This window comes from Carcharodon carcharias, chromosome 12 (genome assembly GCF_017639515.1).
Source record: "Carcharodon carcharias isolate sCarCar2 chromosome 12, sCarCar2.pri, whole genome shotgun sequence".
Taxonomy (NCBI): domain Eukaryota; kingdom Metazoa; phylum Chordata; class Chondrichthyes; order Lamniformes; family Lamnidae; genus Carcharodon; species Carcharodon carcharias.
In genome coordinates, this window is record NC_054478.1 from 120,927,620 (window position 1) to 120,950,625 (window position 23,006).

Genomic DNA, 23,006 nt, shown 5'->3' on the forward strand with positions numbered 1-23,006 from the left:
TTAGTGGAGGGGAGAATGACAGGTTAGTGAATGGTTGAATGACAGGATAGTGAAGGGGAGAATGACAGGTTAGTGAAGGGGAGAATGACAGGTTAGTGAAGGGGAGAATGACAGGTTAGTGAAGGGGAGAATGACAGGTTAGTGAAGGGGAGAATGACAGGTTAGTGAAGGGCGGAATGAAAGGTTAGTGGAGGGTGGAATGACAGGTTAGTCAAGGGGGAATGACCGGTTAGTTAAGGGGGAATGACCGGTTAGTGAAGGGGGAATGAAAGGTTAGTGGAGGGGAGAATGACAGGTTAGTGGTGGGGAGAATGACAGGTTAGTGGTGGGGAGAATGACAGGTTAGTGGAGGGGAGAATGACAGGTTAGTGGAGGGGAGAATGACAGGTTAGTGGAGGGGAGAATGACAGGTTAGTGGAGGGGAGAATAATAGGTTAGTGGAGCGGAAAAGGCAGGTTTGTGAAGGGAGGGAATGATAGGTTAGTGGAGGGGAGAATGACAGGTTAGTTAAAGGGAGAATGAATTGTTAGTGAAGGGGAAATGACAGGTTAGTGAAGTGGAAATGACAGGTTAGTGGAGGAGAGAATGACAGGTTAGTGGTGAGGAGAATGGCAGGTTAGTGGTGAGGAGATTGACAGGTTAGTGGAGGGGAAATGACAGGTTCGTGGAGGGGAAATGACAGGTTAGTGAAAGGTGGAATAAAAGGTTAGTGGAGGGGAGAATGACAGGTTAGTGGAGGGGAGAAGAATAGGTTAGTGGAGCGGAAAAGGCAGGTTTGTGAAGGGAGGGAATGATAGGTTAGTGGAGGGGAGAATGACAGGTTAGTTAAAGGGAGAATGAATTGTTAGTGAAGGGGAAATGACAGGTTAGTGAAGTGGAAATGACAGGTTAGTGGAGGAGAGAATGACAGGTTAGTGTAGAGGGGAATGACAGGTTAGTGAAAGGGGGAATGACAGGTAGTGAAGGGGGGAATGACAGGTGAGTGAAGGGGGGAATGACAGGTGAGTGAAGGGGGGAATGACAGGTGAGTGAAGGGGGGAATGACAGGTGAGTGAAGGGGGGAATGACAGGTGAGTGAAGGGGGGAATGACAGGTGAGTGAAGGGGGGAATGACAGGTGAGTGAAGGGGGGAATGACATGTTAGTGAAGGGGGGAATGACAGGTTAGTGAAGGGGTGAATGACAGGTTAGTGAAGGGGGGAATGACAGATTAGCGAATGGGGAATGAAATGTTAGTGAAGGGGGATCGTTAGATTAGTGGAGGGTGAATTGACAGGTTAGTGAAGGGGAAATGACCGTTTAGTGAAGGGGGAATGACCGGTTAGTGAAGGGAGAATGACAGGTTAGTGAAGGGGGAATGAAAGGTTAGTGAAGGGAGAGTGTCAGGTTAGTGAAGGGGGAATGAAAGGTTAGTGAAGGGAGAATGACAGGTTAGTGAAGGGGGAATAAAAGGTTAGTGAAGGGAGAATGACAGGTTAGTGAAGGGGGAATGACAGGTTAGTGAAGGGAGAGTGTCAGGTTAGTGAAGGGGGAATGGTAGTTTAGTGGAGGGGAGAATGACAGGTTATTAAAGGGGCAATGACAGGTTAGTGACAGGGGTATGACAGGTTAGTGATTGAGGAATGACAGGTTAGGGGAGGAGGGAAGGACATGTTAGTGGAGCAGACTTCACAGGTTAGTGAAGGGGGGGGAATGACAGGTTACTGGAGGTTAAAGGGAGAATGACAGCTTAGTTAAAGGGAGAATGACAGGTTAGTTAAAGGGAGAATGAAAGGTTAGTGAAGGGGGAATGACAGGTTAGTGCACAGGGAATGTTGGATAAGTGGAGGGGAGAAGGACATGTTCGTGAAAAGGAGAATAACAGGTTCGTGAAGGGGGAATGTCAGGTTATTGGAGGGGAGAATGACAGGTTAATGTAGGGGAAATGACAGGTTAATGTAGGGGAAATCACAGGTTAATGAAGGGGGAACGACTGGTTAATGAAGGGGGAATGACTGGTTAGTGGAGGGGAAATGGCAGGTTAGTGAAGGGGAAAATGATAGGTTAGTGAAGGGGGAATGACAGGTTAGTGGAGTTGGAATGTTAGGTAAGCGGCGGGGAAAATGACAGGTTAGTGAAACGGAGAATGACATGTTAGTGAAAGGGAGAATGACAGGTTAGTGAAGGGCGAATGACAGGTTAGTGAAGGGGGAATGAAAGGTCAGTGAAGGAGAAATGACAGGTTAGTGGAGGGGAGAATGACAGGTTAGTGAAAGAGGAATGACAGGTTAGTGGTGGGGAGAATGACAGGTTAGTGAAGGAGGAATGACAGGTTAGTGGAGGGGAGAATGACAGGTTAGTGGAGGGTAGAATGACAGGTTAGTGGAGGGGAGAATGACAGGTTAGTGGAGGGGAGAATGACAGGTTAGTGGAGGGGAGAATGACAGGTTAGAACAGGGGGAATGACAGGTTACTGAAAGGGAGAATGACAGGTTACTGAAAGGGAGAATGACAGGTTAGTGGAGGAGAGAATGACATGTTAGTGTAAGGGAGAATGACAGGTTTGTGAAGGGGGAATGAAATGTTAGTGAAGGGGGTTCGTTAGATTATTGGAGGGTGAACTGACATGTTAGTGAAGGGAAAATGACAGGTTAGTGAAGGGTGGAATGAAAGGTTAGTGAAGGTTGGAATGACCGGATAGTGAAGGGGGAATGACACGTTAGTGAAGGGGGAATTACAGATTAGTTGAGTGTGAATGTGAGATTAGTGGAGGGGAGAATGACAGGTTAGTGAATGGTTGAATGACATGATAGTGAAGGGGGGATGACAGGTTAATGATGGGGAAATGAAATGTTAGTGAAGGAGGAATGAAAGGTTAGTGGAGCAGAGAATGACATGTTAGTGGAAGGGAGAATGACAGGTTAGTGATGGGGGAATGACTGGTTAGTAAAGGGTGATTGAAAGGTTAGTTGAGGAGAGAAAATCAGGTTAGTAGGAATGTGAGATTAGTGTTGGGGAGAATGAGAGGTTAGTGAAAGGGAGAATGACAGGTTAGTGAAAAGGAGAATGACAGGTTAGTGAAAAGGAGAATGACAGGTTAGTGAAGGGGAAATGACAGGTTAGTGAAGGGGAAATGACAGGTTAGTGAAGGGCAAATCATAGGTTAGTGGAGTGGGAATGTTCGATAAGTCGAGGGGAGAATGACAGGTTAGTGAAAGGGAGAATGACAGGTTAGTAGAAGGGGGAATGACAGTTTAGTGGAGGGGAGAATGATAGGTTAATGAAGTTTGAATGACAGGATAGTGGACCGGTAATGTTATATTAGTGGCGGGCAGAATGACTGGTTAGTGAAAAGGAGAATGACTGGTTAGTGAAAGGGAGAATGACTGGTTAGTGAAAGGGAGAATGACTGGTTAGTGAAAGGGAGAATGACACGTTAGTGAAAGGGAGAATGATACGTTATTGCAGGGAGAATGATAGGTTAGTGAAGGTGGAATGACAGGTTAATAAAGGGGGAATGAAAGGTTAGTTGAGGATAGAATGAAAGGTTAGTGAAGGGGGAATAACAACTTAACGAACAGGGAATGTTAGATTGGTAGAGGGGCAGAAACAGGTTAGTGAAGGGGCAATGACAGGTTAATGGAGGAGAGAATGACAGGTTAGTGAAGAGTGAATGACAGGTTAGTGAAAGGGGGAATGACAGGTGAGTGAAGGGGGGAATGACAGGTTAGTGAAGGGGGTATGAAAGGTCAGTGAAGGAGAAATGACAGGCTAGTGGAGGGGGGAATGACACGTTAGTGAAGGGGGAATTACAGATTAGTTGAGTGTGAATGTGAGATTAGTGGAGGGGAGAATGACAGGTTAGTGAATGGTTGAATGACATGATAGTGAAGGGGGGATGACAGGTTAATGATGGGGGAATGAAATGTTAGTGAAGGAGGAATGAAAGGTTAGTGGAGCAGAGAATGACATGTTAGTGGAAGGGAGAATGACAGGTTAGTGATGGGGGAATGACAGGTTAGTGCATGGGGAGTGTTATATTAGTGGAGGGGAGAATGACATGTTAGTGAAAGGGAGAATGACAGGTTAGTGAAGCGGGAATGAAATGTTAGTGAAGGGGTAGCGTTAGGTTAGTGGAGGGTGAATTGACAGGTTAGTGAAGGGTGGAATGAAAGGTTAGTGAAGGGGGAATGACACGTTAGTGAAGGGGGAATTACAGATTAGATGAGTGGAATGTGAGATTAGTGGAGGGGAGAATGACAGGTTAGTGAATGGTTGAATGACACGATAGTGAAGGGGGGACGACAGGTTAATGAAGGGGGAATAAAATGTTAGTGAAGGAGGAATGAAAGGTCAGTGGAGCAGAGAATGACATGTTAGTGGAAGGGAGAATGACAGGTTAGTGAAAGGGGAAATGAAAGGTTAGTGAAAGGGGAATGACAGATTAGTGGAGTGGGAATGTGAGATTAGTGGTGGGGAGAATGACAGGTTAGTGAAAGGGAGAATGACAGGTTAGTGAAAGGGAGAATGACAGGTTAGTGAAAGGGAGAATGATAGCTTAATGAAGGGGGAATGACATGTTCGTGAAGGGGGAATGACACGTTAGCGGAGGGGGAATGAGAGGTTAGTGAAGGGGGAATAACAACTTAGAAGGAATGTTAGATTGGTAAAGAGGGAATAACAGGTTAGTGAAGGGAAATGACATGTTAGTGGAGGAGAGAATGACAGGTTAGTGGTGAGGAGAATGGCAGGTTAGTGGTGAGGAGATTGACAGGTTAGTGGAGGGGAAATGACAGGTTCGTGGAGGGGAAATGACAGGTTAGTGAAAGGTGGAATAAAAGGTTAGTGGAGGGGAGAATGACAGGTTAGTGGAGGGGAGAATGACAGGTTAGTGGAGGGGAGAATGACAGGTTAGTGGAGGGGAGAATGACAGGTTAGTGGAGGGGAGAATGACAGGTTAGAACAGGGGGAATGACAGGTTACTGAAAGGTAGAATGACAGGTTACTGAAAGGGAGAATGACAGGTTAGTGGAGGAGAGAATGACATGTTAGTGTAAGGGAGAATGACAGGTTAGTGAAGGAGGAATGAAATGTTAGTGAAGGGAGTTCGTTAGATTACTGGAGGGTGAACTGACAGGTTAGTGAAGGGAAAATGACAGGTTAGTGAAGGGTGGAATGAAAGGTTAGTGAAGGTTGGAATGACCGGATAGTGAAGGGGGAATGACACGTTAGTGAAGGGGGAATTACAGATTAGTTGAGTGTGAATGTGAGATTAGTGGAGGGGAGAATGACAGGTTAGTGAATGGTTGAATGACAGGATAGTGAAGGGGAGAATGACAGGTTAGTGAAGGGGAGAATGACAGGTTAGTGAAGGGGAGAATGACAGGTTAGTGAAGGGCGGAATGAAAGATTAGTGGAGGGTGGAATGACAGGTTAGTCAAGGGGGAATGACAGGTTAGTCAAGGGGGAATGACCGGTTAGTTAAGGGGGAATGACCGATTAGTGAAGGGGGAATGAAAGGTTAGTGGAGGGGAGAATGACAGGTTAGTGGTGGGGAGAATGACAGGTTAGTGGTGGGGAGAATGACAGGTTAGTGGAGGGGAGAATGACAGGTTAGTGGAGGGGAGAATGACAGGTTAGTGGAGGGGAGAATGACAGGTTAGTGGAGGGGAGAATGACAGGTTAGTGGAGGGGAGAATGACAGGTTAGTGGAGGGGAGAATAATAGGTTAGTGGAGCGGAAAAGGCAGGTTTGTGAAGGGAGGGAATGATAGGTTAGTGGAGGGGAGAATGACAGGTTAGTTAAAGGGAGAATGAATTGTTAGTGAAGGGGAAATGACAGGTTAGTGAAGTGGAAATGACAGGTTAGTGGAGGAGAGAATGACAGGTTAGTGTAGTGGGGAATGACAGGTTAGTGAAAGGGGGAATGACAGGTAGTGAAGGGGGGAATGACAGGTGAGTGAAGGGGGGAATGACAGGTGAGTGAAGGGGGGAATGACAGGTGAGTGAAGGGGGGAATGACAGGTGAGTGAAGGGGGGAATGACAGGTGAGTGAAGGGGGGAATGACAGGTGAGTGAAGGGGGGAATGACAGGTGAGTGAAGGGGAAATGACAGGTTAGTGGAGGGGGGAATGACAGGTTAGTGGAGGGGCGAATGACAGGTTCAGTGGAGGAGAGAATGACAGGTTCAGTGGAGGGGAGAATGACAGGTTCAGTGGAGGGCGGAATGAAAGGTTAGTGGAGGGGAGAATGACAGGTTAGTTAAGGGGAGAATGAATTGTTAGTGAAGGGGAAATGACAGGTTAGTGAAGTGGAAATGACAGGTTAGTGGAGGAGAGAATGACAGGTTAGTGTAGAGGGGAATGACAGGTTAGTGAAAGGGGGAATGACAGGTAGTGAAGGGGGGAATGACAGGTGAGTGAAGGGGGGAATGACAGGTGAGTGAAGGGGGGAATGACAGGTGAGTGAAGGGGGGAATGACAGGTGAGTGAAGGGGGGAATGACAGGTGAGTGAAGGGGAAATGACAGGTTAGTGGAGGGGAGAATGACAGGTTAGTGGAGGGGGGAATGACAGGTTAGTGGAGGGGCGAATGACAGGTTAGTGGAGGGGCGAATGACAGGTTAGTGGAGGGGAGAATGACAGGTTAGTGGAGGGGAGAATGACAGGTTAGTGGAGGGGAGAATGACAGGTTCAGTGGAGGGGAGAATGACAGGTTCAGTGGAGGGGAGAATGACAGGTTAGTGGAGGGGAGAATAATAGGTTAGTGGAGCGGAAAAGGCAGGTTTGTGAAGGGAGGGAATGATAGGTTAGTGGAGGGGAGAATGACAGGTTAGTTAAAGGGAGAATGAATTGTTAGTGAAGGGGAAATGACAGGTTAGTGAAGGGTGGAATGAAAGGTTAGTGAAGGTTGGAATGACCGGATAGTGAAGGGGGAATGACACGTTAGTGAAGGGGGAATTACAGATTTGTTGAGTGTGAATGTGAGATTAGTGGAGGGGAGAATGACAGGTTAGTGAATGGTTGAATGACAGGATAGTGAAGGGGAGAATGACAGGTTAGTGAAGGGGAGAATGACAGGTTAGTGAAGGGGAGAATGACAGGTTAGTGAAGGGGAGAATGACAGGTTAGTGAAGGGCGGAATGAAAGGTTAGTGGAGGGTGGAATGACAGGTTAGTCAAGGGGGAATGACCGGTTAGTTAAGGGGGAATGACCGGTTAGTGAAGGGGGAATGAAAGGTTAGTGGAGGGGAGAATGACAGGTTAGTGGTGGGGAGAATGACAGGTTAGTGGTGGGGAGAATGACAGGTTAGTGGAGGGGAGAATGACAGGTTAGTGGAGGGGAGAATGACAGGTTAGTGGAGGGGAGAATGACAGGTTAGTGGAGGGGAGAATGACAGGTTAGTGGAGGGGAGAATAATAGGTTAGTGGAGCGGAAAAGGCAGGTTTGTGAAGGGAGGGAATGATAGGTTAGTGGAGGGGAGAATGACAGGTTAGTTAAAGGGAGAATGAATTGTTAGTGAAGGGGAAATGACAAGTTAGTGAAGTGGAAATGACAGGTTAGTGGAGGAGAGAATGACAGGTTAGTGGTGAGGAGAATGGCAGGTTAGTGGTGAGGAGATTGACAGGTTAGTGGAGGGGAAATGACAGGTTCGTGGAGGGGAAATGACAGGTTAGTGAAAGGTGGAATAAAAGGTTAGTGGAGGGGAGAATGACAGGTTAGTGGAGGGGAGAAGAATAGGTTAGTGGAGCGGAAAAGGCAGGTTTGTGAAGGGAGGGAATGATAGGTTAGTGGAGGGGAGAATGACAGGTTAGTTAAAGGGAGAATGAATTGTTAGTGAAGGGGAAATGACAGGTTAGTGAAGTGGAAATGACAGGTTAGTGGAGGAGAGAATGACAGGTTAGTGTAGAGGGGAATGACAGGTTAGTGAAAGGGGGAATGACAGGTAGTGAAGGGGGGAATGACAGGTGAGTGAAGGGGGGAATGACAGGTGAGTGAAGGGGGGAATGACAGGTGAGTGAAGGGGGGAATGACAGGTGAGTGAAGGGGAAATGACAGGTTAGTGGAGGGGGGAATGACAGGTTAGTGGAGGGGAGAATGACAGGTTAGTGGAGGGGCGAATGACAGGTTAGTGGAGGGGCGAATGACAGGTTAGTGGAGGGGCGAATGACAGGTTAGTGGAGGGGAGAATGACAGGTTCAGTGGAGGGGAGAATGACAGGTTCAGTGGAGGGGAGAATGACAGGTTCAGTGGAGGGGAGAATGACAGGTTCAGTGGAGGGGAGAATGACAGGTTAGTGAAGGGCGGAATGAAAGGTTAGTGGAGGGTGGAATGACAGGTTAGTCAAGGGGGAATGACAGGTTAGTCAAGGGGGAATGACCGGTTAGTTAAGGGGGAATGACCGGTTCGTTAAGGGGGAATGACCGGTTAGTGAAGGGGGAATGAAAGTTTAGTGGAGGGGAGAATGACAGGTTAGTGGAGGGGAGAATGACAGGTTAGTGGAGGGGAGAATGACAGGTTAGTGGTGGGGAGAATGACAGGTTAGTGGAGGGGAGAATGACAGGTTAGTGGAGGGGAGAATGACAGGTTAGTGGAGGGGAGAATGACAGGTTAGTGGAGGGGAGAATAATAGGTTAGTGGAGCGGAAAAGGCAGGTTTGTGAAGGGAGGTAATGATAGGTTAGTGGAGGGGAGAATGACAGGTTAGTTAAAGGGAGAATGAATTGTTAGTGAAGGGGAAATGACAGGTTAGTGAATGAGAAATGACAGGTTAGTGAAGGGGAAATGACAGGTTAGTGGAGGAGAGAATGACAGGTTAGTGAAGAGGGGAATGACAGGTTAGTGAAAGGGGGAATGACAGGTGAGTGAAGGGGGGAATGACAGGTGAGTGAAGGGGGGAATGACAGGTGAGTGAAGGGGGGAATGACAGGTGAGTGAAGGGGGGAATGACAGGTGAGTGAAGGGGGGAATGACAGGTGAGGGAAGGGGGGAATGACAGGTGAGGGAAGGGGGGAATGACAGGTGAGTGAAGGGGGGAATGACAGGTGAGTGAAGGAGAAATGACAGGTTAGTGGAGGGGAGAATGACAGGTTAGTGGAGGGGAGAATGACAGGTTAGTGGAGGGGAGAATGACAGGTTAGTGGAGGGGCGAATGACAGGTTAGTGGAGGGGCGAATGACAGGTTAGTGGAGGGGAGAATGACAGGTTCAGTGGAGGGGAGAATGACAGGTTCAGTGGAGGGGAGAATGACAGGTTCAGTGGAGGGGAGAATGACAGGTTAGTGGAGGGGAGAATGACAGGTTCAGTGGAGGGGGGAATGACAGGTTAGTGGAGGGGAGAATGACAGGTTAGTGGAGGGGAGAATGACAGGTTAGTGGAAGGGAGAATGACAGGTTAGTGGAGGAGAGAATGACATGTTAGTGTAAGGGAGAATGACAGGTTAGTGAAGGGGGAATGAAATGTTAGTGAAGGGGGTTCGTTAGATTAGTGGAGGGTGAACTGACAGGTTAGTGAAGGGAAAATGACAGGTTAGTGAAGGGTGGAATGAAAGGTTAGTGAAGGTTGGAATGACCGGATAGTGAAGGGGGAATGACACGTTAGTGAAGGGGGAATTACAGATTAGTTGAGTGTGAATGTGAGATTAGTGGAGGGGAGAATGACAGCTTAGTGAATGGTTGAATGACACGATAGTGAAGGGGAGAATGACAGGTTAGAGAAGGGGAGAATGACAGGTTATTGAAGGGGGGAATGACAGGTGAGTGAAGGGGGAGTGACAGATTAGTGAAGGGGGAATGAAATGTTAGTGAAGGGGGAGCGTTAGATTAGTGGAGGGTGAATTGACAGGTTAGTGAAGGGTGGAATGACCGGTAAGTGAAGGGGGTATGACCGGTTAGGGAAGGGGGTATGACCGGTTAGGGAAGGGGTTATGACCGGTTAGTGAAGGGGAAATGACCGGTTAGTGAAGGGGAAATGACCAGTTAGTGAAGGGGGAATGCCAGGTTAGTGGAGGGGAGAATGACAGATTAGTGGAGTGGGAACGTGAGATGAGTGGAGGGGGAAATGACCGGTTAGTGAAGGGGAAATGACGCGTTAGTGAAGGGGGACTGACAGATTAGTGGAGTGGGAACGTGAGATTAGTGGAGGGGGGAATGACAGGTTAATGAAGGGGGAATGAAATGTTAGTGTAGGAGGAATGAAAGATCAGTGGAGGAGAGAATGACATGTTAGTGGAAGGGAGAATGACAGGTTAGTGATGGGGGAATGACAGGTTAGTGCACGGGGAGTGTTATATTAGTGGAGGGTAAATTGACAAGTTAGTGAAGGGGGCAATGACAGGTTAATGAAGGGGGAATGAAAGGTCAGTGAAGGAGAAATGACAGGTCAGTGAAGGAGAAATGACAGGTTAGTGGAGGGGAGAATGACAGGTTAGTGGAGGGGAGAATGACAGGTTAGTGGAGGGGAGAATGACAGGTTAGTGGAGGGGAGAATGACAGGTTAGTGGAGGGGAGAATGACAGGTATTGGAGGGGAGAATGATAGGCTAGTGCAGCGGAAAAGGCAGGTTTGTGAAGGTAGGGAATGACAAGTTAGTGGAGGGGAGAATAACAGGTTAGTTAAAGGGAGAATGAATTGTTAGTGAACGGGAAATGACAGGTTAGTGAAGGGGAAATGACAGGTTAGTGGAGGAGAGAATGACAGGTTAGTGAAGAGGGAATGACAGGTTAGTGAAAGGGGGAATGACAGGTGAGTGAAGGGGGGAATGACAGGTTAGTGAAGGGGGGAATGATAGGTTAGTGAAGGGGGGAATGACAGGTTAGTGAAGGGGGGAATGATAGGTTAGTGAAGGGGGGAATGACAGGTTAGTGAAGGGGGGAATGACAGGTTAGTGAAGGAGGAATGACAGATTAGCGAATGGGAAATGAAATGTTAGTGAAGGGGGATCGTTAGATTAGTGGAGGCTGAATTGACAGGTTAGTGAAGGGGAAATGACAGGTTAGTGGAGGGGAGAATGACAGGTTAGTGGAGGGGAGAATGACAGGTTAGTGGAGGGGAGAATGACTGGTTAGTGGAGGGGAGAATGACAGGTTAGTGGAGGAGAGAATGACAGGTTAGTGAAGAGGGGAATGACAGATGAGTGAAAGGGGGAATGACAGGTAGTGAAGGGGGGATTGACAGGTAGTGAAGGGGGGAATGACAGGTGAGTGAAGGGGGGAATGACAGGTGAGTGAAGGGGGGAATGACAGGTGAGTGAAGGGGGGAATGACAGGTGAGTGAAGGGGGGAATGACAGGTGAGTGAAGGGGTGAATGACAGGTTCAGTGGAGGGGAGAATGACAGTTTAGTGGAGGGGAGAATGACAGGTTAGTGGAGGGGAGAATGACAGGTTAGTGGAAGGGAGAATGAAATGTTAGTGAAGGGGGTTCGTTAGATTAGTGGAGGGTGAACTGATAGGTTAGTGAAGGGAAAATGACAGGTTAGTGAGGGGTGGAATGACAGGTTAGTGAAGGTTGGAATGACCGGATAGTGAAGGGGGAATGACACGTTAGTGAAGGGGGAATTACAGATTAGTTGAGTGTGAATGTGAGATTAGTGAAGGGGAGAATGACAGGTTAGTGAAGGGGGGAATGACAGGTGAGTGAAGGGGGAATGACAGATTAGTGAAGGGGGAATGAAATGTTAGTGAAGGGGGAGCGTTAGATTAGTGGAGGGTGAATTGACAGGTTAGTGAAGCGTGGAATGACCGGTTAGTGAAGGGTGGAATGACCGGTTAGTGAAGGGGGTATGACCGGTTAGGGAAGGGTGTATGACCGGTTAGTGAAGGGGAGATGACCGGTTAGTGAAGGGGGAATGACCGGTTAGTGAAGGGGGAATGACCGGTTAGTGAAGTGGAAATGACAGGTTAGTGGAGGAGAGAATGACAGGTTAGTGTAGAGGGGAATGACAGGTTAGTGAAAGGGGGAATGACAGGTAGTGAAGGGGGGAATGACAGGTGAGTGAAGGGTGGAATGAAAGGTTATTGAAGGTTGGAATGACCGCATAGTGAAGGGGGAATGACACGTTAGTGAAAGGGGAATTACAGATTAGTTGAGTGTGAATGTGAGATTAGTGGAGGGGAGAATGACAGGTTAGTGAATGGTTGAATGACAGGATCGTGAAGGGGAGAATGACAGGTTAGTGAAGGGGAGAATGACAGGTTAGTGAAGGGTGGAATGAAAGGTTAGTGAAGGGGGAATGACCAGTTAGTGAAGGGGGAATGACCGGTTAGTGAAGGGGGAATGACAGGTTAGTGGAGGGGAGAATGACAGGTTAGTGGAGGGGAGAATGACAGGTTAGTGGAGGGGAGAATAATAGGTTAGTGGAGCGGAAAAGGCAGGTTTGTGAAGGGAGGGAATGATAGGTTAGTGGAGGGGAGAATGACAGGTTAGTTAAAGGGAGAATGAATTGTTAGTGAAGGGGAAATGACAGGTTAGTGAAGTGGAAATGACAGGCTAGTGGAGGAGAGAATGACAGGTTAGTGTAGAGGGGAATGACAGGTTAGTGAAAGGGGGAATGACAGGTAGTGAAGGGGGGAATGACAGGTGAGTGAAGGGGGGAATGACAGGTGAGTGAAGGGGGGAATGACAGGTGAGTGAAGGAGAAATGACAGGTTAGTGGAGGGGAGAATGACAGGTTAGTGGAGGGGAGAATGACAGGTTAGTGGAGGGGAGAATGACAGGTTAGTGGAGGGGAGAATGACAGGTTAGTGGAGGGGGGAATGATAGGTTAGTGGAGGGGCGAATGACAGGTTAGTGGAGGGGCGAATGACAGGTTAGTGGAGGGGCGAATGACAGGTTCAGTGGAGGGGAGAATGACAGGTTCAGTGGAGGGGAGAATGACAGGTTCAGTGGAGGGGAGAATGACAAGTTCAGTGGAGGGGAGAATGACAGGTTCAGTGGAGGGGGGAATGACAGGTTAGTGGAGGGGAGAATGACAGGTTAGTGGAGGGGAGAATGACAGGTTAGTGTAAGGGAGAATGACAGGTTAGTGAAGGGGGAATGAAATGTTAGTGAAGGGGGTTCGTTAGATTAGTGGAGGGTGAACTGACAGGTTAGTGAAGGGAAAATGACCGGTTAGTGAAGGGTGGAATGAAAGGTTAGTGAAGGTTGGAATGACCGGATAGGGAAGGGGGAATGACACGTTAGTGAAGGGGGAATTACAGATTAGTTGAGTGTGAATGTGAGATTAGTGGAGGGGAGAATGACAGGTTAGTGAATGGTTGAATGACACGATAGTGAAGGGGAGAATGACAGGTTAGAGAAGGGGAGAATGACAGGTTATTGAAGGGGGGAATGACAGGTGAGTGAAGGGGGAGTGACAGATTAGTGAAGGGGGAATGAAATGTTAGTGAAGGGGGAGCGTTAGATTAGTGGAGGGTGAATTGACAGGTTAGTGAAGCGTGGAATGACCGGTTAGTGAAGCGTGGAATGACCGGTTAGTGAAGGGTGGAATGATCGGTAAGTGAAGGGGGTATGACCGGTTAGGGAAGGGGGTATGACCGGTTAGGGAAGGGGTTATGACCGGTTAGTGAAGGGGAAATGACCGGTTAGTGAAGGGGAAATGACCAGTTAGTGAAGGGGGAATGCCAGGTTAGTGGAGGGGAGAATGACAGATTAGTGGAGTGGGAACGTGAGATGAGTGGAGGGGGAAATGACCGGTTAGTGAAGGGGAAATGACGCGTTAGTGAAGGGGGACTGACAGATTAGTGGAGTGGGAACGTGAGATTAGTGGAGGGGGGAATGACAGGTTAATGAAGGGGGAATGAAATGTTAGTGTAGGAGGAATGAAAGATCAGTGGAGGAGAGAATGACATGTTAGTGGAAGGGAGAATGACAAGTTAGTGAAGGGGGCAATGACAGGTTAGTGAAGGGGGAATGAAAGGTCAGTGAAGGAGAAATGACAGGTCAGTGAAGGAGAAATGACAGGTTAGTGGAGGGGAGAATGACAGGTTAGTGGAGGGGAGAATGACAGGTTAATGGAGGGGCGAATGACAGGTTAGTGGAGGGGCGAATGACAGGTTAGTGGAGGGGAGAATGACAGGTTAGTGGAGGGGAGAATAATAGGTTAGTGGAGCGGAAAAGGCAGGTTTGTGAAGGGAGGGAATGGTAGGTTAGTGGAGGGGAGAATGACAGGTTAGTTAAAGGGAGAATGAATTGTTAGTGAAGGGGAAATGACAGGTTAGTGAAGGGTGGAATGAAAGGTTAGTGAAGGTTGGAATGACCGGATAGTGAAGGGGGAATGACACGTTAGTGAAGGGGGAATTACAGATTAGTTGAGTGTGAATGTGAGATTAGTGGAGGGGAGAATGACAGGTTAGTGAATGATTGAATGACAGGATAGTGAAGGGGAGAATGACAGGTTAGTGAAGGGGAGAATGACAGGTTAGTGAAGGGGAGAATGACAGGTTAGTGAAGGGGAGAATGACAGGTTAGTGAAGGGCGGAATGAAAGGTTAGTGGAGGGTGGAATGACAGGTTAGTCAAGTGGGAATGACAGGTTAGTCAAGAGGGAATGACCGGTTAGTTAAGGGGGAATGACCGGTTAGTGAAGGGGTAATGAAAGGTTAGTGGAGGGGAGAATGACAGGTTAGTGGAGGGGAGAATGACAGGTTAGTGGTGGGGAGAATGACAGGTTAGTGGTGGGGAGAATGACAGGTTAGTGGAGGGGAGAATGACAGGTTAGTGGAGGGGAGAATGACAGGTTAGTGGAGGGGAGAATGACAGGTTAGTGGAGGGGAGAATAATAGGTTAGTGGAGCGGAAAAGGCAGGTTTGTGAAGGGAGGGAATGATAGGTTAGTGGAGGGGAGAATGACAGGTTAGTTAAAGGGAGAATGAATTGTTTGTGAAGGGGAAATGACAGGTTAGTGAAGTGGAAATGACAGGTTAGTGGAGGAGAGAATGACAGGTTAGTGTAGAGGGGAATGACAGGTTAGTGAAAGGGGGAATGACAGGTAGTGAAGGGGGGAATGACAGGTGAGTGAAGGGGGGAATGACAGGTGAGTGAAGGTGGGAATGACAGGTGAGTGAAGGGGGGAATGACAGGTGAGTGAAGGGGGGAATGACAGGTGAGTGAAGGGGGGAATGACAGGTGAGTGAAGGGGGGAATGACAGGTGAGTGAAGGGGGGAATGACAGGTGAGTGAAGGGGGGAATGACAGGTGAGTGAAGGGGAAATGACAGGTTAGTGGAGGGGAGAATGACAGGTTAGTGGAGGGGGGAATGACAGGTTAGTGGAGGGGCGAATGACAGGTTAGTGGAGGGGCGAATGACAGGTTAGTGGAGGGGCGAATGACAGGTTAGTGGAGGGGAGAATGACAGGTTCAGTGGAGGGGAGAATGACAGGTTCAGTGGAGGGGAGAATGACAGGTTAGTGAAGGGCGGAATGAAAGGTTAGTGGAGGGTGGAATGACAGGTTAGTCAAGGGGGAATGACAGGTTAGTCAAGGGGGAATGACAGGTTAGTCAAGGGGGAATGACCGGTTAGTTAAGGGGGAATGACCGGTTAGTTAAGGGGGAATGACCCGTTAGTGAAGGGGAGAATGACAGGTTAGTGGAGGGGAGAATGACAGGTTAGTGGTGGGGAGAATGACAGGTTAGTGGAGGGGAGAATGACAGGTTAGTGGAGGGGGGAATGACAGGTTAGTGGAGGGGAGAATGACAGGTTAGTGGAGGGGGGAATGACAGGTTAGTGGAGGGGAGATTAATAGGTTAGTGGAGCGGAAAAGGCAGGTTTGTGAAGGGAGGTAATGATAGGTTAGTGGAGGGGAGAATGACAGGTTAGTTAAAGGGAGAATGAATTGTTAGTGAACGGGAAATGACAGGTTAGTGAATGAGAAATGACAGGTTAGTGAATGAGAAATGACAGGTTAGTGAAGGGGAAATGACAGGTTAGTGGAGGAGAGAATGACAGGTTAGTGAAGAGGGGAATGACAGGTGAGTGAAGGGGGGAATGACAGGTGAGTGAAGGGGGGAATGACAGGTGAGTGAAGGGGGGAATGACAGGTGAGTGAAGGGGAGAATGACAGGTGAGTGAAGGGGGGAATGACAGGTGAGTGAAGGGGGGAATGACAGGTGAGTGAAGGGGGGAATGACAGGTGAGTGAAGGGGGGAATGACAGGTGAGTGAAGGGTGGAATGAAAGGTTATTGAAGGTTGGAATGACCGCATAGTGAAGGGGGAATGACACATTAGTGAAAGGGGAATTACAGATTAGTTGAGTGTGAATGTGAGATTAGTGGAGGGGAGAATGACAGGTTAGTGAATGGTTGAATGACAGGATCGTGAAGGGGAGAATGACAGGTTAGTGAAGGGGAGAATGACAGGTTAGTGAAGGGTGGAATGAAAGGTTAGTGAAGGGGGAATGACCGGTTAGTGAAGGGGGAATGAAAGGTTAGTGGAGGGGAGAATGACAGGTTAGTGGAGGGGAGAATGACAGGTTAGTGGAGGGGAGAATGACAGGTTAGTGGAGGGGAGAATGACAGGTTAGTGGAGGGGAGAATGACAGGTTAGTGGAGGGGAGAATAATAGGTTAGTGGAGCGGAAAAGGCAGGTTTGTGAAGGGAGGGAATGATAGGTTAGTGGAGGGGAGAATGACAGGTTAGTGGAGGGGAGAATGACAGGTTAGTGGAGGGGAGAATGACAGGTTAGTGGAGGGGAGAATGACAGGTTAGTGGAGGGGAGAATAATAGGTTAGTGGAGCGGAAAAGGCAGGTTTGTGAAGGGAGGGAAAGATAGGTTAGTGGAGGGGAGAATGACAGGTTAGTTAAAGGGAGAATGAATTGTTAGTGAAGGGGAAATGACAGGTTAGTGAAGTGGAAATGACAGGATAGTGGAGGAGAGAATGACAGGTTTGTGTAGAGGGGAATGACAGGTTAGTGAAAGGGGGAATGACAGGTAGTGAAGGGGGGAATGACAGGTGAGTGAAGGGGGGAATGACAGGTGAGTGAAGGGGGGAATGACAGGTGAGTGAAGGGGGGAATGACAGGTGAGTGAAGGGGGGAATGACAGGTGAGTGAAGGAGAAATGACGGGTTAGTGGAGGGGAGAATGACAGGTTAGTGGAGGGGAGAATGACAGGTTAGTGGAGGGGAGAATGACAGGTTAGTGGAGGGGGGAATGACAGGTTAGTGGAGGGGCGAATGACAGGTTAGTGGAGGGGCGAATGACAGGTTAGTGGAGGGGCGAATGACAGGTTCAGTGGAGGGGCGAATGACAGGTTCAGTGGAGGGGCGAATGACAGGTTCAGTGGAGGGGAGAATGACAGGTTCAGTGGAGGGGAGAATGACAGGTTCAGTGGAGGGGAGAATGACAGGTTCAGTGGAGGGGAGAATGACAGGTTCAGTGGAGGGGAGAATGACAGGTTCAGTGGAGGGGGGAGTGACAGGTTAGTGGAGGGGAGAATGACAGGTTAGTGGAGGGGAGAATGACAGGTTAGTGGAAGGGAGAATGACAGGTTAGTGAAGGGGGAATGAAATGTTAGTGAAGGGGGTTCGTTAGATTAGTGGAGGGTGAACTGACATGTTAGTGAAGGGAAAATGACAGGTTAGTGAAGGGTGGAATGAAAGGTTAGTGAAGGTTGGAATGACCGGATAGGGAAGGGGGAATGACACGTTAGTGAAGGGGGAATTACAGATTAGTTGAGTGTGAATGTGAGATTAGTGGAGGGGAGAATGACAGGTTAGTGAATGGTTGAATGACACGATAGTGAAGGGGAGAATGACAGGTTAGAGAAGGGGAGAATGACAGGTTATTGAAGGGGGGAATGACAGGTGAGTGAAGGGGGAGTGACAGATTAGTGAAGGGGGAATGAAATGTTAGTGAAGGGGGAGCGTTAGATTAGTGGAGGGTGAATTGACAGGTTAGTGAAGCGTGGAATGACCGGTTAGTGAAGGGTGGAATGATCGGTAAGTGAAGGGGGTATGACCGGTTAGGGAAGGGGTTATGACCGGTTAGTGAAGGGGAAATGACCGGTTAGTGAAGGGGAAATGACCAGTTAGTGAAGGGGGAATGCCAGGTTAGTGGAGGGGAGAATGACAGATTAGTGGAGTGGGAACGTGAGATGAGTGGAGGGGGAAATGACCGGTTAGGGAAGGGGAAATGACGCGTTAGTGAAGGGGGACTGACAGATTAGTGGAGTGGGAACGTGAGATTAGTGGAGGGGGGAATGACAGGTTAATGAAGGGGGAATGAAATGTTAGTGTAGGAGGAATGAAAGATCAGTGGAGGAGAGAATGACATGTTAGTGGAAGGGAGAATGACAGGTTAGTGATGGGGGAATGACAGGTTAGTGCACGGGGAGTGTTATATTAGTGGAGGGTAAATTGACAAGTTAGTGAAGGGGGCAATGACAGGTTAGTGAAGGGGGAATGAAAGGTCAGTGAAGGAGAAATGACAGGTCAGTGAAGGAGAAATGACAGGTTAGTGGAGGGGAGAATGACAGGTTAGTGGAGGGGAGAATGACAGGTTAGTGGAGGGGAGAATGACAGGTTAGTGGAGGGGAGAATGACAGGTTAGTGGAGGGGAGAATGACAGGTTAGTGGAGGGGAGAATGACAGGTTATTGGAGGGGAGAATGATAGGCTAGTGCAGCGGAAAAGGCAGGTTTGTGAAGGTAGGGAATGACAAGTTAGTGGAGGGGAGAATAACAGGTTAGTTAAAGGGAGAATGAATTGTTAGTGAACGGGAAATGACAGGTTAGTGAAGGGGAAATGACAGGTTAGTGGAGGAGAGAATGACAGGTTAGTGAAGAGGGAATGACAGGTTAGTGAAAGGGGGAATGACAGGTGAGTGAAGGGGGGAATGACAGGTTAGTGAAGGGGGGAATGATAGGTTAGTGAAGGGGGGAATGACAGGTTAGTGAAGGGGGGAATGACAGGTTAGTGAAGGGGGGAATGACAGGTTAGTGAAGGAGGAATGACAGATTAGCGAATGGGAAATGAAATGTTAGTGAAGGGGGATCGTTAGATTAGTGGAGGCTGAATTGACAGGTTAGTGGAGGGGAGAATGACAGGTTAGTGGAGGGGAGAATGACAGGTTAGTGGAGGGGAGAATGACAGGTTAGTGGAGGGGAGAATGACTGGTTAGTGGAGGGGAGAATGACTGGTTAGTGGAGGGGAGAATGACAGGTTAGTGGAGGAGAGAATGACAGGTTAGTGAAGAAGGGAATGACAGGTTAGTGAAAGGGGGAATGACAGGTGAGTGAAGGGGGGAATGACAGGTGAGTGAAGGGGGGAATGACAGGTGAGTGAAGGGGGGAATGACAGGTGAGTGAAGGGGGGAATGACAGGTGAGTGAAGGGGGGAATGACAGGTGAGTGAAGGGGGGAATGACAGGTGAGTGAAGGAGAAATGACAGGTTAGTGGAGGGGAGAATGACAGGTTAGTGGAGGGGAGAATGACAGGTTAGTGGAGGGGAGAATGACAGGTTAGTGGAGGGGAGAATGACAGGTTAGTGGAGGGGCGAATGACAGGTTAGTGGAGGGGAGAATGACAGGTTCAGTGGAGGGGAGAATGACAGGTTCAGTGGAGGGGAGAATGACAGGTTCAGTGGAGGGGAGAATGACAGGTTAGTGGAGGGGAGAATGACAGGTTCAGTGGAGGGGAGAATGACAGGTTAGTGGAGGGGAGAATGACAGGTTAGTGGAGGGGAGAATGACAGGTTAGTGGAGGGGAGAATGACAGGTTAGTGGAAGGGAGAATGACAGGTTAGTGGAGGAGAGAATGACATGTTAGTGTAAGGGAGAATGACAGGTTAGTGAAGGGGGAATGAAATGTTAGTGAAGGGGGTTCGTTAGATTAGTGGAGGGTGAACTGACAGGTTAGTGAAGGGAAAATGACAGGTTAGTGAAGGGTGGAATGAAAGGTTAGTGAAGGTTGGAATGACCGGATAGTGAAGGGGGAATGACTCGTTAGTGAAGGGGGAATTACAGATTAGTTGAGTGTGAATGTGAGATTAGTGGAGGGGAGAATGACAGGTTAGTGAATGGTTGAATGACACGATAGTGAAGGGGAGAATGACAGGTTAGAGAAGGGGAGAATGACAGGTTATTGAAGGGGGGAATGACAGGTGAGTGAAGGGGGAGTGACAGATTAGTGAAGGGGGAATGAAATGTTAGTGAAGGGGGAGCGTTAGATTAGTGGAGGGTGAATTGACAGGTTAGTGAAGCGTGGAATGACCGGTTAGTGAAGGATGGAATGACCGGTAAGTGAAGGGGGTATGACCGGTTAGGGAAGGGGGTATGACCGGTTAGGGAAGGGGTTATGACCGGTTAGTGAAGGGGAAATGACCGGTTAGTGAAGGGGAAATGACCAGTTAGTGAAGGGGGAATGCCAGGTTAGTGGAGGGGAGAATGACAGATTAGTGGAGTGGGAACGTGAGATGAGTGGAGGGGGAAATGACCGGTTAGTGAAGGGGAAATGACGCGTTAGTGAAGGGGGACTGACAGATTAGTGGAGTGGGAACGTGAGATTAGTGGAGGGGGGAATGACAGGTTAATGAAGGGGGAATGAAATGTTAGTGTAGGAGGAATGAAAGATCAGTGGTGGAGAGAATGACATGTTAGTGGAAGGGAGAATGACAGGTTAGTGATGGGGGAATGACAGGTTAGTGCACGGGGAGTGTTATATTAGTGGAGGGTAAATTGACAAGTTAGTGAAGGGGGCAATGACAGGTTAATGAAGGGGGAATGAAAGGTCAGTGAAGGAGAAATGACAGGTCAGTGAAGGAGAAATGACAGGTTAGTGGAGGGGAGAATGACAGGTTAGTGGAGGGGAGAATGACAGGTTAGTGGTGGGGAGAATGACAGGTTAGTGGAGGGGAGAATGACAGGTTAGTGGAGGGGAGAATGACAGGTTATTGGAGGGGAGAATGATAAGCTAGTGCAGTGGAAAAGGCAGGTTTGTGAAGGTAGGGAATGACAAGTTAGTGGAGGGGAGAATAACAGGTTAGTTAAAGGGAGAATGAATTGTTAGTGAACGGGAAATGACAGGTTAGTGGAGGAGAGAATGACAGGTTAGTGAAGAGGGAATGACAGGTTAGTGAAAGGGGGAATGACAAGTGAGTGAAGGGGGGAATGACAGGTTAGTGAAGGGGGGAATGACAGGTTAGTGAAGGGGGGAATGATAGGTTAGTGAAGGGGGGAATGACAGGTTAGTGAAGGGGGGAATGACAGGTTAGTGAAGGAGGAATGACAGATTAGCGAATGGCAAATGAAATGTTAGTGAAGGGGGATCGTTAGATTAGTGGAGGCTGAATTGACAGGTTAGTGAAGGGGAAATGACAGGTTAGTGGAGGGGAGAATGACAGGTTAGTGGAGGGGAGAATGACAGGTTAGTGGAGGGGAGAATGACTGGTTAGTGGAGGGGAGAATGACTGGTTAGTGGAGGGGAGAATGACAGGTTAGTGGAGGAGAGAATGACAGGTTAGTGAAGAGGGGAATGACAGATGAGTGAAAGGGGGAATGACAGGTAGTGAAGGGGGGATTGACAGGTAGTGAAGGGGGGAATGACAGGTGAGTGAAGGGGGGAATGACAGGTGAGTGAAGGGGGAAATGACAGGTGAGTGAAGGCGTGAATGACAGGTTCAGTGGAGGGGAGAATGACAGGTTCAGTGGAGGGGAGAATGACAGGTTAGTGGAGGGGAGAATGACAGGTTAGTGGAAGGGAGAATGAAATGTTAGTGAAGGGGGTTCGTTAGATTAGTGGAGGGTGAACTGATAGGTTAGTGAAGGGAAAATGACAGGTTAGTGAGGGGTGGAATGACAGGTTAGTGAAGGTTGGAATGACCGGATAGTGAAGGGGGAATGACACGTTAGTGAAGGGGGAATTACAGATTAGTTGAGTGTGAATGTGAGATTAGTGAAGGGGAGAATGACAGGTTAGTGAAGGGGGGAATGACAGGTGAGTGAAGGGGGAATGACAGATTAGTGAAGGGGGAATGAAATGTTAGTGAAGGGGGAGCGTTAGATTAGTGGAGGGTGAATTGACAGGTTAGTGAAGCGTGGAATGACCGGTTAGTGAAGGGTGGAATGACCGGTTAGTGAAGGGGGTATGACCGGTTAGGGAAGGGTGTATGACCGGTTAGTGAAGGGGAGATGACCGGTTAGTGAAGGGGGAATGACCGGTTAGTGAAGGGGGAATGACCGGTTAGTGAAGTGGAAATGACAGGTTAGTGGAGGAGAGAATGACAGGTTAGTGTAGAGGGGAATGACAGGTTAGTGAAAGGGGGAATGACAGGTAGTGAAGGGGGGAATGACAGGTGAGTGAAGGGTGGAATGAAAGGTTATTGAAGGTTGGAATGACCGCATAGTGAAGGGGGAATGACACGTTAGTGAAAGGGGAATTACAGATTAGTTGAGTGTGAATGTGAGATTAGTGGAGGGGAGAATGACAGGTTAGTGAATGGTTGAATGACAGGATCGTGAAGGGGAGAATGACAGGTTAGTGAAGGGGTGAATGACAGGTTAGTGAAGGGTGGAATGAAAGGTTAGTGAAGGGGGAATGACCGGTTAGTGAAGGGGGAATGACCGGTTAGTGAAGGGGGAATGAAAGGTTAGTGGAGGGGAGAATGACAGGTTAGTGGAGGGGAGAATGACAGGTTAGTGGAGGGGAGAATAATAGGTTAGTGGAGCGGAAAAGGCAGGTTTGTGAAGGGAGGGAATGATAGGTTAGTGGAGGGGAGAATGACAGGTTAGTTAAAGGGAGAATGAATTGTTAGTGAAGGGGAAATGACAGGTTAGTGAAGTGGAAATGACAGGCTAGTGGAGGAGAGAATGACAGGTTAGTGTAGAGGGGAATGACAGGTTAGTGAAAGGGGGAATGACAGGTGAGTGAAGGGGGGAATGACAGGTGAGTGAAGGAGAAATGACAGGTTAGTGGAGGGGAGAATGACAGGTTAGTGGAGGGGAGAATGACAGGTTAGTGGAGGGGAGAATGACAGGTTAGTGGAGGGGAGAATGACAGGTTAGTGGAGGGGCGAATGACAGGTTAGTGGAGGGGAGAATGACAG